Source organism: Python bivittatus, unplaced genomic scaffold (genome assembly GCF_059951505.1).
Source record: "Python bivittatus isolate LINGU-HERP-01145 unplaced genomic scaffold, Pbiv_v1 ctg000200_np1212, whole genome shotgun sequence".
In the NCBI taxonomy this organism is placed as follows: Eukaryota; Metazoa; Chordata; class Lepidosauria; order Squamata; family Pythonidae; genus Python; species Python bivittatus.
In genome coordinates this window covers 7,194,474-7,209,193 of record NW_028277040.1, presented here as the reverse complement: position 1 = coordinate 7,209,193, position 14,720 = coordinate 7,194,474, and the positions used below count along the sequence as shown (strand labels likewise).

Here is a 14,720-nt window from a genome sequence, read left to right as displayed (position 1 = left end):
CGCATGCTCACTCTATTCCATGAGATAACCAGAAATAATTGGAGACAGACAGTCCTGCACATAATCTGGCCCTGTGCCATGAAGGACTGAATAGGCGATCAGTGTTATTGCAGAAAATTCAAGTTGTCACAGTGTTCCTCTGACCCCTCTTATTCCAGGAGAGTGACTCTAAACAAGGTCACTGGATGGCTAGTTGAAACAGAAGTAGTTAGATGTTTTTAAATTGGGGAAAATATAATTGCAATGACTGAGAAAGAGATACTTTTTTTAAAAAAATTAAGTGATTAAAGGTTTTCACCATAAAATCCTGGAGTGCAGCTAATAAGTAAAAGCTTGATGCACTCAATTCCCAAACAAATAATTGGATTTTATATTTACTTATGATAAAGTAAATATAATTCTTTTTCTTTCTCATTCTGGTCGTGAGATACCGTTTTCTAGAATTTTATTTATTTACGTTGTTTAAATGTATTAAACCATTTAGAATCATTAGGAGATCTGTAAAATATAATTTGTGCTTTAATAGCATATAATTTCAGATGTGAGAAAAGTGTCTCTGTTCAAAATTATTGTATTCTAGTCTGATTTAAACTAGTGAAAATAAACTCCTCTTATAAGAGCAGTGTGTTGATAAACAGTGTTGGCTTTTGTATAGCAGCTGATGGCTTAATAGATTCATGCTGCTACTTGCTGGGGAAGAGCTGAAGCAGAACAGAAGCTTCTCTGTATTCTGGCCAATGAACTTCGTTCTTGTTAGCTTAGGATCTCTTTGGAGAGTTGAAAAAAAAACTATTGTTGAGCTTCTTTTAATAATATCAATGCCGCTTAATTTTATTTGAATAGAATAATTTGTAGTTAGAGCAAGTCCTTTTTGTGCATTTTGTATGTTTTTACATCTTTATTTCTTATTCAAAACTTGCTTTGATAGGTAAAAGTAGTAAAATTTAATAAATGGAGGTAGCTTTAAGACCTCTAATATTAATATAATAATACTGAAGAAATATCTGAAGTAATAGTAGGCTTAGACTATTTTTATAACATTGTTTTTAACTCAGTTTACTTTAATCCTAAATCATTCTAGCCTTTGGAATACCAGGCAATTGGCTAAATAAACCTTGCTGTTGTTGTTACCACTAATTCTGTCAGGATATCTGATGGTAACAATTGGAGTGAGGATCTTTGAGGTGGATGGACGGACAGACATGGAAAGACTTCATTTGGCATGAAATTATCTTGTTGAAGAACTGCTTCCCTCTGTTTATGTTAAGCTACCATGCTCAGAGGCATCTCCTGCTTATTTGTTATTACTGTAATGTCTCACAGTTGGCACAAGCCTAGGTTCCTGCCTTGCTTATGTTTTAGTCCCCTGATCAAAATCTTATCTTCTAGCTTTTTTGCCGGAATTGGAGATTACAAATTCCAGTTAAGACATTTTGCTGTTTATACAATGCTCATATGCACATTTATTATAACATTTGTTTCAGTCATTTGGAGAGGTGTTAATTTTGGAATTGGCTCAATAATTTTCCAAAGGAGACTAGCTATCAGATTGAGCAGTTTCAAGAAGAATAAAGTCTAGCCGATGAATGGGCGAAGTATGCCTCTACTAATATAGAAGACATCAGCTACTGCCATCCTTATCCGTTGTCCTTGCCAAATAGAGATGATGAGAGCTATAATTTATATATCTTCTGGAGTGCTACAAATTGCCCACTGTGCCTGGTTGGTAAGCCAGCAGTAGGCAACAGGGTTTCCTCCAGAAATTTCAGTAGATTATGTTGATTGTTACTAGTTGTGGGTTGTGCTGGCTGCGTCGTATGACCACTGTAGTTCCAAACAGTTGAATGTTGATTATCTTAAGTTACACCTGTTAAATCGTGACATTCTACACAATTCATTCAGGTTTTGTTTTTTTTAAAAGCCATAGTGTTCAAATATTTTACAACATTTGATTGGGAAAACTATAATTTTTAATAATCCTTTATTTACATATTAATGATTAAGTACTGCTCCAGAGCTTTGAGTGTTTTAAATAGTACATAAACATAAAAGATAAAGAAATAATTACTAATTAGAGCAACAAAAGCAATACCACTACTAGTTCCAATAATGTTATAACTGCCTTTTCTGCACTTTATACTTTATTCATGAAAAATACTTAGCTTTCCTGACATTGTAGGAGGAGACCCATGTTAATACTGATAATGACCCTGCAACAAACTAAATGATTACTTTGCCCCCACATCTACATGAGCAGCACCATCACACGCCACAACAACTTCACATACAAGATTAAGAGTGTCTTCACATGTTCTTCCTCTAATGTGATATGTGCCATTATCTGCCAGCAATGCCCCTCTGGATTCTAGGTAGGACAAATGGGACAAACTTTGTGCAGAAGAATTAATGGACACAAGTGACACCTGACAGAAGTGACATCAGAACTCAAAACAAGGACAAAGTAATATAAAAGTATATCAGCTTCCCAGGACACTCTCTTGAAGAAAAAAGACTTAGCAGCACTATTAAGTGAAAGCTTACACTTTCTCACACACATCAAAAGGCTTCAGGCTTTTGAAAAAGTCTCAACAAATTTAATGGGTGTTCAACGCATTACAATTGTTAATTGTGAAGGTAATTTTAGTCTTTCTTACATTAACCTGCATCTGCAGAACCAACCTGTCTTCCCCTCTCTTCTGCATCCCCCTCCTCTCAGTTTAGTCCAGGCCTGTACAATTTGTAGAGGAGAAAGGGCCACATTGATAAATTAAAAATCCTCGTGGACCACAAAGGAATACTTGGTGTGCCAATCAGCTGTTCAGTAATTAATGGAATGGTGGCAACGCTAGAGCTGGTAGCAGTGGTGAGGCCTGGAGATGCTTGGCAGCGCATCTTTTGTGTTGACAGCAGCAAATTTATTGACTTTTTGAAAAACACCAGTGGGCTGTACAAGGCTGCTTGGAGAGCCCCATGTTGTGCAGGTCTGGTCTAGCTACAATATGCATCTGATAAAGTGAGCTGTACTATAGCTCACAAAAGCTTATGCCTTTTAATAAAATTCGTAAGTCAGAATAGGTACTTCCAGACCCCTTCTGATTTTTAGCTTTCCTGATGTGACCTTGTAGAAGAAATATTTTAACACAAAATGAAATGTTTCCAATAAAAAAGCACATATTTGCTCTGAATAAGCAATGAAATTCATAAAGTCTACTTCTGATCATGTAGGTATCAATAAAATGAAAAAGACTAAAATGACAGGGAACATTGCTAATTACTTTATGGAAATAGAAAATATCTAGGTTTCTAGGATACATCATCAGTTAAATCACTCTTTTATATAATTTTAACAGCTGCTTTCCTGGAACGTTGTCCATGTAACATTCATTCATTCATTCATTCATTCATTCATTCATTCATTCATTCATTCATTCATTGAAATTTATATGCTGCCCATCTCCCCCAGAGGTCAGTTCTGGGCGGCTCATGGTTTATACTTCATTTATAGATGAATCTTATTTCCGGTTATTCAGAAATATGTTGCACTGAGTTCACAGGGGCAGATAATTTTTGGTTTAGAAAGTCATAGCAAAGCTAGAAGACCTGTTTAAACAGGTACAGCTATAATCATTAGATCAGTTGCCACCCTTAAAAGAAATGCAAAGGATTGGAAATCTCTCCTTTTCTAAGTTCAGTAAAAGGTAAACTTCTTTATATTCTATGGGAAACGTAGGGAACCTACTATTCTCATTTCATTTCTTACTGAGTTTTGATGGGAGGCAGAGAAGTAGTAAATGATTTTCTCTACTTTACTTCTCTGCTTTTCCTTAATTTTTAGAGATCATGTGGGCAGTCATGTGCCCTGAGCTGCATAAGGTACTCAGAGGCCTTCTGTAGACGCCCAAATTGTGGTCCTGGTGAATTCTCCATTGCTGCCGGTTTTGCGGTCAGCTCTTCCCTGCTGTGTGGGAGAGAGAGAAGCTTCTTCTTTTTAACCTAGCATGGAAGGGAAGCAATGTGGAGTGGAAAACAACTCTCTTTCTCCAGGATTCTCTTGCTTTCCTTCCTCACTAAGCTGGGGGAAAGAGAAGTCTCTTCTTCCTCTTGCAGTGTAGAAAAAAATGCTGAATGGAAAATAAATGTATTGAGAAGCAATTGAGTTCACAGTGGGGGAGTGCTGGTTAAAGTGTGAAAATAGAAAATGGTATGGTGTATGAAAGAAAGGATGGGGAAAAGAGGAGAAGGTGCATTTGCTGGGTGTTTTGCCCTTATTTCTGGAAGATGAACTAGAATGTTTATGCCTGTGGGAGTGGGTTTACATAAAAAGATATCTGTATGTAAGGGAGAAATAATGATTGAATAATAGAGTAATGAAGAAAAGTCTCTGCCTCCTTTTGAATTGTCCTGACCATCTAGCCTTTATTTTCTTTTGAGGTATTTGAACCAGCAGCTCCATTTAAAGTTCAGCACAAAAATATTAACAAAACTCTTTTTTTCCCCCAAACTTCTCAGGAATGCATACAGATTTGGGGAGGTTAGAAATATAGTTGGTGCTTAGTTAAACTAAAACCAAAATATTTGAATTTCTGCTTATTTGGTAAGTTCCCTTGTTTAACTATATAATACTGGTTTTTCACAAAAACTACATTACTATATAGCTTTGTTGAAAGCATTGCCTTTGGCAATCACATTTATCTGGGCTAGTATCAGCACTTGGATACAGTCACATTTGGGATGTGATGTTGTGCAATACCCTTGGGTGCAGCTTGTCTGGATTATAACTGTGAAGTTCATACATGTACAGGAATATATATATATATATATATATATATATATATATATATTCATATTCATTCATTCATTCATTCATTCATTCATTCATTCATTCATTCATTCATTCGATGTATAGAGCTATCCATCTCACAATAGTGACTCTGCCTGGCATACATAGATTAAAACCACAAGGAAAATATAAACCCATGACTCCGTGGTTAAAGAGTAACCTTCAAAACAAAAAGCCACATCACCATCAGAGCTCACCTAACTGCCTGGCCCAAATGCCTTGGCAAACAACCAGATCTTGAGAACTTTATGAAAGGCTAACAGGGTCAGGGCCATCCATATCTCTGTGTGGGTGCCGTTCCATTATAAATACTACAAAGTTCCTTTGCAGTCAGTTGGTTTCCTTTGCTCATCCCAAGGCCATGGCAGAGTTGAAATGCAGCCATTTCTAATGAATCAGTTGTGAATTACTGTCTGGTGCAGTGATTATCTAAATATACTTAGCTGTGATAGGCATAGAAAAGCCATTACTGATACAGTGGCAGCAACAGCCTGAGAATAATTGTGTTAGTTTTCTGGGCATATCTAATTAAAATGACTTCTGTGCAGTAATTTACTCTCATAATATGGAATCTTTATTTAAAGTAACACATTATGTTGCAGGAAATCATGCAGCCCTAGTGTTAATTACAAAGAAAATATGATTATCTTCCTTGTATTACAGGAGTCTTCATTGTTAGGAGCAATGGCCACAACAGAAATATTGTGAGCACTTTCATAAAATAGATGTAATGGCTAGTTGCAAAATGTCTACCTTACCAGAAAGAAAATTGTTAAGCTTGTTCCGTAGTATACCATGTAATCTCCCAGCATGTTATGTGTCTCCTCAGCATTCCTTTTTTCTTTCTTTTTCCTGTGGAGGTGAACACACATCCAAACAAAACTGTGGACTATCAATTTTTTTTAATTTTCTAAGAATGCTTGTGTGGTCTATGTGGAGATGGATGGATGGATGGATGGATGGATGGTTATTCTATGTAGTATAGTAATTTTTTAAATAAAGATTATGATGGATGCTAGTGATTAACTTTGCAGCATATTATCTTTAACTTCTTTTTAAATTAAAATAACCAACCATCTATAGTTCCTGGGTGTTGGGCAGCATATAAATTTTAATAATAATTTATTATTATTACTATTATTATTATTAATAATAATAATCAGGTGGGCCAAGAAGTCTAGTAGGTGTCTTTTTAATAGAAATTTCCCAAAGTGCTGCTCTCCTATTTCTATGCCCATAACATTTTGTGAATTGATTAAAAAAAAAAGGTCTGATTGCAGTCCTGTTGGGTTGCTTATTAATAATTATTTGAATGGTCTAGAACAAGGGTTTTCAAACCTCAATTTAAAAATATTATTCCAGTATTTTGCCACCTGCACTGGCTGTTGGTTCATTTCCAGGCCCAATTCAGACTGCTGGTTTTGAGCTTTAAAGCCCTGAATGGCTTAGGACCAGGTTACCTGAAGAGCACCTTCTCCTGTGTTTACCTACCTGGACCTTAAGCTCTTGTAATGAAATCCTCCAGGATGCCCCACCAAAAGGGGTGAGATGGTTCTCTACAAGGAAGAGAGCCTTTTCTGTGGTAGCAATCATTTATGTATGCCCTTCCCAGATAGGCTCAACTGACACCCACATTAACATTGTTTCACCAGGCGACGCCCTTTTTATTTCCTCTGGTTTTTTAATCATAGCTTTGGCTATTCGGTGGCTTAATTTTTAATGAATAAATGTTTCAATCAAATCAGTGCTTTGGGCATTTTTCTTATTACACAAAAATGTATGAAATGCTGCTTTCTTCTTGTGAATTCTATACATTTTCTGTTGAAATATTCAGGATTTTATCTTTCAGGTTGGGATGTTTGGTTTCCAAATGTCTTCGTAATTTTGCAGAATTCAGACTGCTGTTTCCTAATACTTGCTCACATTCAACACATAGTCTATTTCTTGCCAGTCCATGTAAAACCAAAGTTGATAAATCTCTGATCATATTTCCATTTCTTATTTGTGTCTGAGCTTAATTTCTTAAAACTTGTGCCATAAGAAGTAGCAACACTGGAGTTTGTTTTGCTGACTGTATCCCATTTTCTGCTGTGCTGAGCTGAGAATTGTTTTCAGTCTTCAACCTTGTGGCTAGGGAGAAACAGTATGATTCCTGTGGTTGGATTATACTGCTGAGATTACTCTAAACACAGCTGATATTGCATATAAGGAATCTTAGAGCAATCCCAAGAAAGGGATTGAAAAATCAAGGTAATCAGTCTGAGGTGATCTAAACACTATGTCTTTCAGGTGATTCTTTCATTAACCTGTAAATTTAAGATTGAATGGAGCCTCAAAATATGCATGCTTGTAGAGTTGTTCCTGTAGAGACAGAAGAAAGATAGATAAGTCACTCCTGCTGTTAGCTTATTGAAAGGATATTATGACTGAGCTGAGTTCTAACCCTGCTTCAGAACTTGGAGCTATGCGGAAGGCAGAATAGAAGAGTAGAGTTTTGAAAACACAGTGCAAGCTTAAAAAACAAAATCTTATGAGTAGCCAAATTTTTGAGTAGCTATATATGAGCTTTAATCTGTGGGGACTGCTGTCTTCAGGTACCTCATCAATATCATTACTTCTGTGCTATAGAAACTGTGGAGTCATCTTTTATATTGAGAGAGTCTGCTGGATTTAATACTGATTTACTGAAATAATGTCCTGCTCTGATGCTGGTAGGAAAATGATAGACAAAAATGTTCCTTTTTTCCTAGATCAAAATTACCTAACAACTATTTATGGACATAAAGGTTCAGCCCTAAGGGAAACATCAATACAGGTAATCCTCATTTAGTGACCACAGTTGGGACTGGTAACTTGATTGTTAAGCAAAGCAGTCACTAAATGAAACTGTGACTGTGCTTATGATCTTACTTCAACTTTCCTTTGCTTTACCGACCTGTGAAGGTTGTAAATGCAAGGACTTGTTGCAAAGTTACTTTTTCATCACCATCGTAACTGTGAATGGTAGCTAAACGAGGCAGTCACTAAACGAGGACTACCTGTAAGGCATTCATAACTTTCATGAAGCAAAATCAGGGCCGGGAGGTTTGTGCTTGCAAGCCTAATGATACCTTCCCCGAGTTCTCAATAATTGCTGCTGACTTTGTTTATTAGGAAGCAGTGATCTGTCTATAATAGAAATGTTTCATATTAGTGTTCTGAGATGGGATTCAGAGGATTAACTAGAATTCAGCAGTCTACCCGTATAGAATGTCTAGAAAGGCCTAGGAATCTTATTTGTTCTCATTAAATTAATTAATTAGAGATATTTATCATTCATTTCAGAAAAATCTACCAGTGTTTGGATTCTGAAATGACAAGCAATTGTTTAAAAAAATCGCAAATACTTAAGGTCTGAGAGGCAACAACTTGTTACTTTGCCCATTGACAGATTGTTTGCTCTGTACAGCTCAGGCAAGTGGAAGCTGAGCCAATCTAGAAAAAGTCCATGAACTTCATTCTAGGTGAAAGATAAAACATTTGGTTTCTTCCAGTTCTGATAAAAGTTACGCAGCTACTTTGTGGCTCAGTCTTTCTACAGTTTAGCACGTTTATGAAACAGTAGGCTATTAACACATTGAATCAGACTCTATTTAAAAGAGCAATAGAATTTAAGTAACATTTACAAATAACTAACAAACAGTATTCAATTTATAGTGCATTATATTTAACATTGTGTGACTATATATAATTGTGCTTTTAAAAAAAGTCCATTATTTAGATTAAACAGTTAAAAAGGTTTATACATTTCCTGCATTCTAATAAGAGTTGATAAGAAATTATCAAGAGGATCAGAAACTTAGTGACCAGATTAACTGGTGGGTAAGACAGTAATTTGGTGATGATTCAGATTGTTAAGAAGAATTTATGTATGAATATTAGCCTACCTTTTTGTTAAGAGAGTGCAGCAGATTGGATTTCTTTGTTTATTTTGCTTAAGTAGCTTTTTAAGAAGAAGAGAAAGCAAAAGTATACAACAATCTTTTAGTTAGGTCTCTATAACTTGCTGTCTTAAGCATTGGAAAATACGTATATCAAACTCCTGAGGGACTGCTATTTATGAGTGGTAAATTATGTTTCAGTTTATTTGCATCTTTGGTACTGGATGGGGTGGCACTGCCCCAGACAGACCCTGTGCGCAATCTGGGGGTCCTTCTGGACTCATGACTCCTGCTTGAAGAGCAGGTGGCAGTCGTAGCTAGGAGGGCTTTTGCACAGCTTCATGTTGTGCACTAGTTGTGCCCGTTCCTAGAGCGGGAGGTTCTACTCACTGTCACTCATGCCCTCGTCACCTCCCATTTGGATTTCTGTAATGTGCTCCACATGGGGCTGGCCTTGAAGAGTATCCAAAAGCTTCAGCTGGTGCAAAATGCAGCAGTGCAAGTAGTTATGTGTGTCCCTAGAGCAGTACATGTTACACCCCTGCTCCACGAGCTTCATTGGTTGCCAGTTTGCTTCTGGGTCCAATTCAAGATGCTGGTTTTGACCTTTAAAGCCCTTAATGGTATGGGACCAGGTTATCTGAGGGACTGCCTCTCCTTGATTACATCTGCCCATCCCCTCAGGTCTGGCAGAGAAGGCATGCTGTGGGTCCCATCTGCCAGGGAATAACATTTGGCCGGTCCCAGGAGGCGGGCCTTCTCTGCTGTGGTGCCAGCCTTGTGGAATTTTGTCCCCCCGGAAGTGAGATTATCTCCATCCTTCTCAACATTTTGCAAGTCCCTCAAGACCTGGCTATGTGATCAGGCCTGGGGGCTCCCAGGGGACCGGGGAAATTTTGTAATGGCTCCCTTATTAGTATAATAATAATAATAACGATGATGATGATGATGATGATGATGAAGAATGTGCTTTTATAGTTATTTTATCTTGTAATTGTTTATTCTTTTTAACTGTTGTATGCCGCCCAGAGTCAAAGTAATTTAAAAATTAATGTTTCTTTCTTGAAAAAAATGGAGCAAAGATTAGCTTTATAAATAATAGCTATGCAACTGATATGTTTTCCTTCTTTGATAAAAATATTTATTGTTAAGATAGAAAAATGAAATTTAGCTGTTTTCTCTCCCACTTAACTATGTCATTTGACAAGATTCTATCTTACATATTTCTCAGGATTCGAGTAAGTGTATAGCATGATATAAAATTCTGATTAAAAGATAGTAATTATTATGGTTTGATTTGAGGTTGGAGATTGTAAAGAAGCAGTCAGTGATATTTTTAAGTCAATGCTGGCTTGTAATCTTCATAATCATCTACTTAGCAATTTTATTATATGCAAAAAATAATAAGAGGTCAAGAAAGATATAGTAGCCTTCCCAGTGATTCAGACATTGTCCTGGACGAGAAGTTGAGCACAAATCAAGAATGTGCTATTTTAGATTGCATTAACAAAGCATTGTTTTCAAGAGTCAGGAAATAAGGGTGGTGCTGTTTTGGCTCTAATAAGAACCTGGGTCTGTACCCAGTTTTAATGATTCAAGGTTTTGATCTGCTAGAAAAAGTGTATAAAGATTGTATGTATCAGAAAAACATGATAGGGAAAGGTGAGAGAACTCTGTGTATTTTTTAGTAAAGTAAGTTTTAGTAACTAACATACTGCTGTTTTCAGATACTTGAATTGTGAAAAACATTGATGTCCATCCACTGACAAAATAGAATTGCCAGAGGATCCCCTTTTCCATGCTATGCTAAATCTATGCTGGAAGCTTGATGAAACTTTCAGATTTGAAAATGTGTGTGGGGCTACAGGGGGAGGAGAAGAGGATGGGTAAAACTGTCACTTAAGCAAAACAGTTACATCATACTGGATGTAACCAAAATGACTGATAGAAAAGATATAGCTTTTGCTTATATAATTTTATGAAAAATATGCAAAATGTAAAACAAAGCAACAAAAGCTCTTTAGCTTCAGTATGCCAATAGAATAAGAAGAATTGTTGGATCTGCTAGAGGTAGAGCAATTATTTGCCCAAGCACATCTGATTTGTGATCATTTGCTTTAGGAAGGATGCAAGGAAAAAAGATACTGTACAATGCCAAAGTTATAAAACTTTCAGTATGATTCCAAAGTGATTATGAAAGCCTGGGATCAGTTCATATGGTCATAATTTTCTCATTGTGGCATATCTTAACGGGTCAGGAATTAATTTAGTGGAAGTTAATATTTGATCAGGTTTATTTATAGATGCCATCATAGTCACTCAGAAGAAAACTCCATATAATAATGAAGCACATCCAATTGCTATTATAGGAAGAACTTCCAAGAGATCATTAAAGTTACAATATTAAGGTTACAAGTCTGTTCTCCCTGCTGTGAAGATTCTGAATGCATGAATTGGCCTTTGTAAATAACAGATTACAGTTTTCATTCTGTGTGTACATAAAATGGGCCTCCATACTACTAATTAGAATATAACATATCATGCTCTGAAACGTGTTTATCTGAATTGACCATTTTAAATGCAACATTGTGGTTTTAATTTTGTAAGTTCAAATGTAGTATAGATAAGAATTTGTAGGGAGCACAAACATTTAACAAGAATGTATAAATCTTCACTTTTCCTTTGAGTCACAGCAGTTATATTTATGTTTAGGTTCAAGAACTGAATTGTTCTTTGTCACAGGAGATTGAAATATCCTGTCTTTGTTTTTTTGGTCATCTCTTGCCAAGAACCAGAAAATACAGGGCAGCTGAGGGTTCCAGGAGCAAAGCATCTGTTTCTGAGAATAAAACTGTGTATGTGCAACTTACAATTGTTAATCAAATGAACACATGCTAGCTCCTTTGTCTTCAGAGATGTCTGAAAAATTCTCATATAGTATTGTCTAATTATTGTTCTGTATAAATCATAGCAAGATAGAATAAAAGACTGATGTCCTGGACAGGCCATCTGCTGTTAATCTTCTGCTGTATAATGATTAATACAATGGCTGCATCCATAAGATAAATGTGTTACTTTACATGTATATGTCCTGCAGTGTTGTTGGAAACTTGGAAATTATATTTTAAAGCTGCTGTTATTTACCATTGTATTATATTTTGTGTCTATAAGCTGGAAAAACAGTGAATGGTGTTCAAGCAGAGTTTGGTTTGATTGCTATGGGATCTATTTCATGGTGCTCATGAGACAGTACAGATTTTTTTTTCCTTCATAGACCTGAAACAATTTTACATTTCATAACCATTTTTAGCTTTCCTCCCTTTTTAAAAAAGTAGTGAACAATTTGCAATTCAGATTATTCAGTTTATATCCAAACTATGTTTAAGAAAACTGTATGATATCTAAATTGATAAATTGTGGTTTAATGACTTCTACCAAATTGGAAATACCGTTTTGTCCTTAAAAGCACAAATACTACTTATTCAACCCTATTAGAATAAGATGGAAACCAGTTTCTCCAGACAGGACAGGAATTGTGCTTTGAGAAATGCAACGAGTTTGCATTCTCTGCGTGATTGTTAGGACTTTCAGTTGATCTCTTATTCTTAAATTGTTTTTCTTTGTAATGAAACTATTCCAGTAATCTATAGTGGTGTTATTATAGTAAGATATAATCTGTGCCAGACTTCTCTCAGATAGGCAAGAAACAGCAAAAATAGATTTTAAACATGAAGTCCCTGATAAGTAGATTTATTGCAGCAAACTTAATAAAATAATTGCAGAAGAATTGAAGGGACTGCTATGTTTTGAATGCAAGTCCAATTCATAATGAAATCAAAATTCAAATTTTTACACTATTTTCTACTGACTAGTGGCAGGAGACAGTTTCCACCTGCCTCTTTTTTTCCGTAACAAACTGATCTGATATCAGATTGTTTTCTTGTAACCATGTGAGAAGTTGTTCTCACAATAAGTATATAAAATGTATTTTTTGATATTTAATACTCTAGCTCTAGAGAGATATGTGCTTAGTTAAAAGTTTATGATGAACTAAGGTTTAGTGATAATATGGTATGGAACTGTACTTAATTCCTATCCATTTGGTCATCTTTTCTGAATTTTTAAAGCTTTTTAAAATGCCAAGCTTGTAGTTCTACTGCAAGCTACTTTTGAGTGTTTTTCTTTCCTCAGCAGTATTACTCAGGTATGTATGTGTAATGACACTGGATACTGGGTATTTCGATTTTCCAGTTATGTAATAGCTAACTGAACGTCCTATTTCAAGAGCCGTGTATATGCACACATACATATCCACATACTTTAAAATTATATTTTAATTAAATTCTATTTCATTTTTAATATTCTATAAGACAGAATATTAACAAGGATATAAGATAACATTAGTGTATCTCAAAATTCAGTCAGTTCCCATATATCATTAGATTTGTCAAAATTAGAGCTATCATTATTAACATAACATATAAAAACTTTCCAGATCCAATAAAAATGTAATTCATCCCTCTGTGTATTTAATATTCAAATTTTATCAATAACTTTTTTGAGAAGAGCAACTCACCATGTCTTAGCATGCCAATTGTATAGCCACACAATTAATTAAAAACTGATATTGTGTAATGTCCTTTTGCAGCATTGCAACTTTGATCCTTTGGTCTTCTTTATTGCTGTAAAATAAAAAAAGGGGGGGAGAGAAAGAAAAAAGGGCAGAAAACACAAAAAGAAATATATTGCATACTGTTTAAAAAACATTCAACCCAATTTTTAATCACATAAATAAACCCTGGCCACACAGCATAATTTTGAGCAATCTTTCTATTGCATCAATACATTAAATTTATAAACACAAAGCGAACATGTATTGATGAACCAGGATTGTAAATTTGGAGTTAAACTCCCTTTCTGACATGGAAGTGTAATCTTTTTTGCTACCTTCCCCCGCCCCATTCCACATGCCACTACATCCAAAATTCTTAAAATGTGTGATTTAATGTTCTTTAAACCATTGTTTTGTTAATACGGCACGTTCCAGCTCTGTCACATATCTGGACCATTGTGAAATCAGATGTTTTAATTGAATATACTGCCACTTTGCATTTTAAGCAATCCAGATTCCTCTTGTAATAACTCAGATGGTTTAAAAATGTAATTGGCAGCAAACTGATCTAAACTTTTAATATCCCTCCTTGAGAACTACAACTTGAAAAAAAGATTGTCTGCAGTTTTCAAACTGGGATTACTCTGGAATGTGTCATATGAATAAGGCTCTAAATTATATATTTTTCTCAACATCTTCCAAATGCAGATTGCAGCTTTTAATGCAGGAGTTATAATAGAACTATTACTTAAATTTGAGCTATATGGTCTAGGTTCAATTCATTGTTTAAAAATTGAATCACAACTTGGGAAAATTGAAGAAAGTCTTGTTATCTTAGTAGTTTGATACTGTATCTATGCATCTGTGTATCTATGTATGTATCTTTAAATGTGTTTTTATATACATATTAAGTAAAAAAGATAAGTTAGTTATTTAGGTATTTTGTTATTTTAAATTTTTATTCACTGTAGGATTATTTTTCATCTTTGGGGGGGTTGTTCTGTTTTGTTTTGCAGTAGTTTAATATAGTATTTTATCTTTCACCATACAGTGAGTATGTGTGTGTGTGTGTGTGTGTGTGTGTGTGTATACAGACATACATGGATACATACAACAGATTAGAAGGGTGGAAAATTCTGTTTTATCTTCACAATTTCAAACCCATGATAAATCAAGTGAGAGGTGCCACTGGCAGGTACTTTAGATAGGAGAAGTTGCTTGCTTACCACTTTTGCAATAAAGCAATCAGGAGTGATATCCAAAGTGGTAATTCAACACATCATTTCAAACTGGAAGTCAAGCTTGATCCTTTTTATTGTATTCACAAATTAACATGCTTTAAAACATT

General features: G+C 35.3%; 1 protein-coding gene across 1 annotated transcript in view; it reads left to right on the top strand.

The window, feature by feature from the left end:
- BMPR2 (bone morphogenetic protein receptor type 2) overlaps window positions 1-14,720 on the top strand; it is an 80,200-nt gene that overhangs the window by 17,035 nt on the left and 48,445 nt on the right. The gene's annotated exons all lie outside the window — the stretch shown is intronic.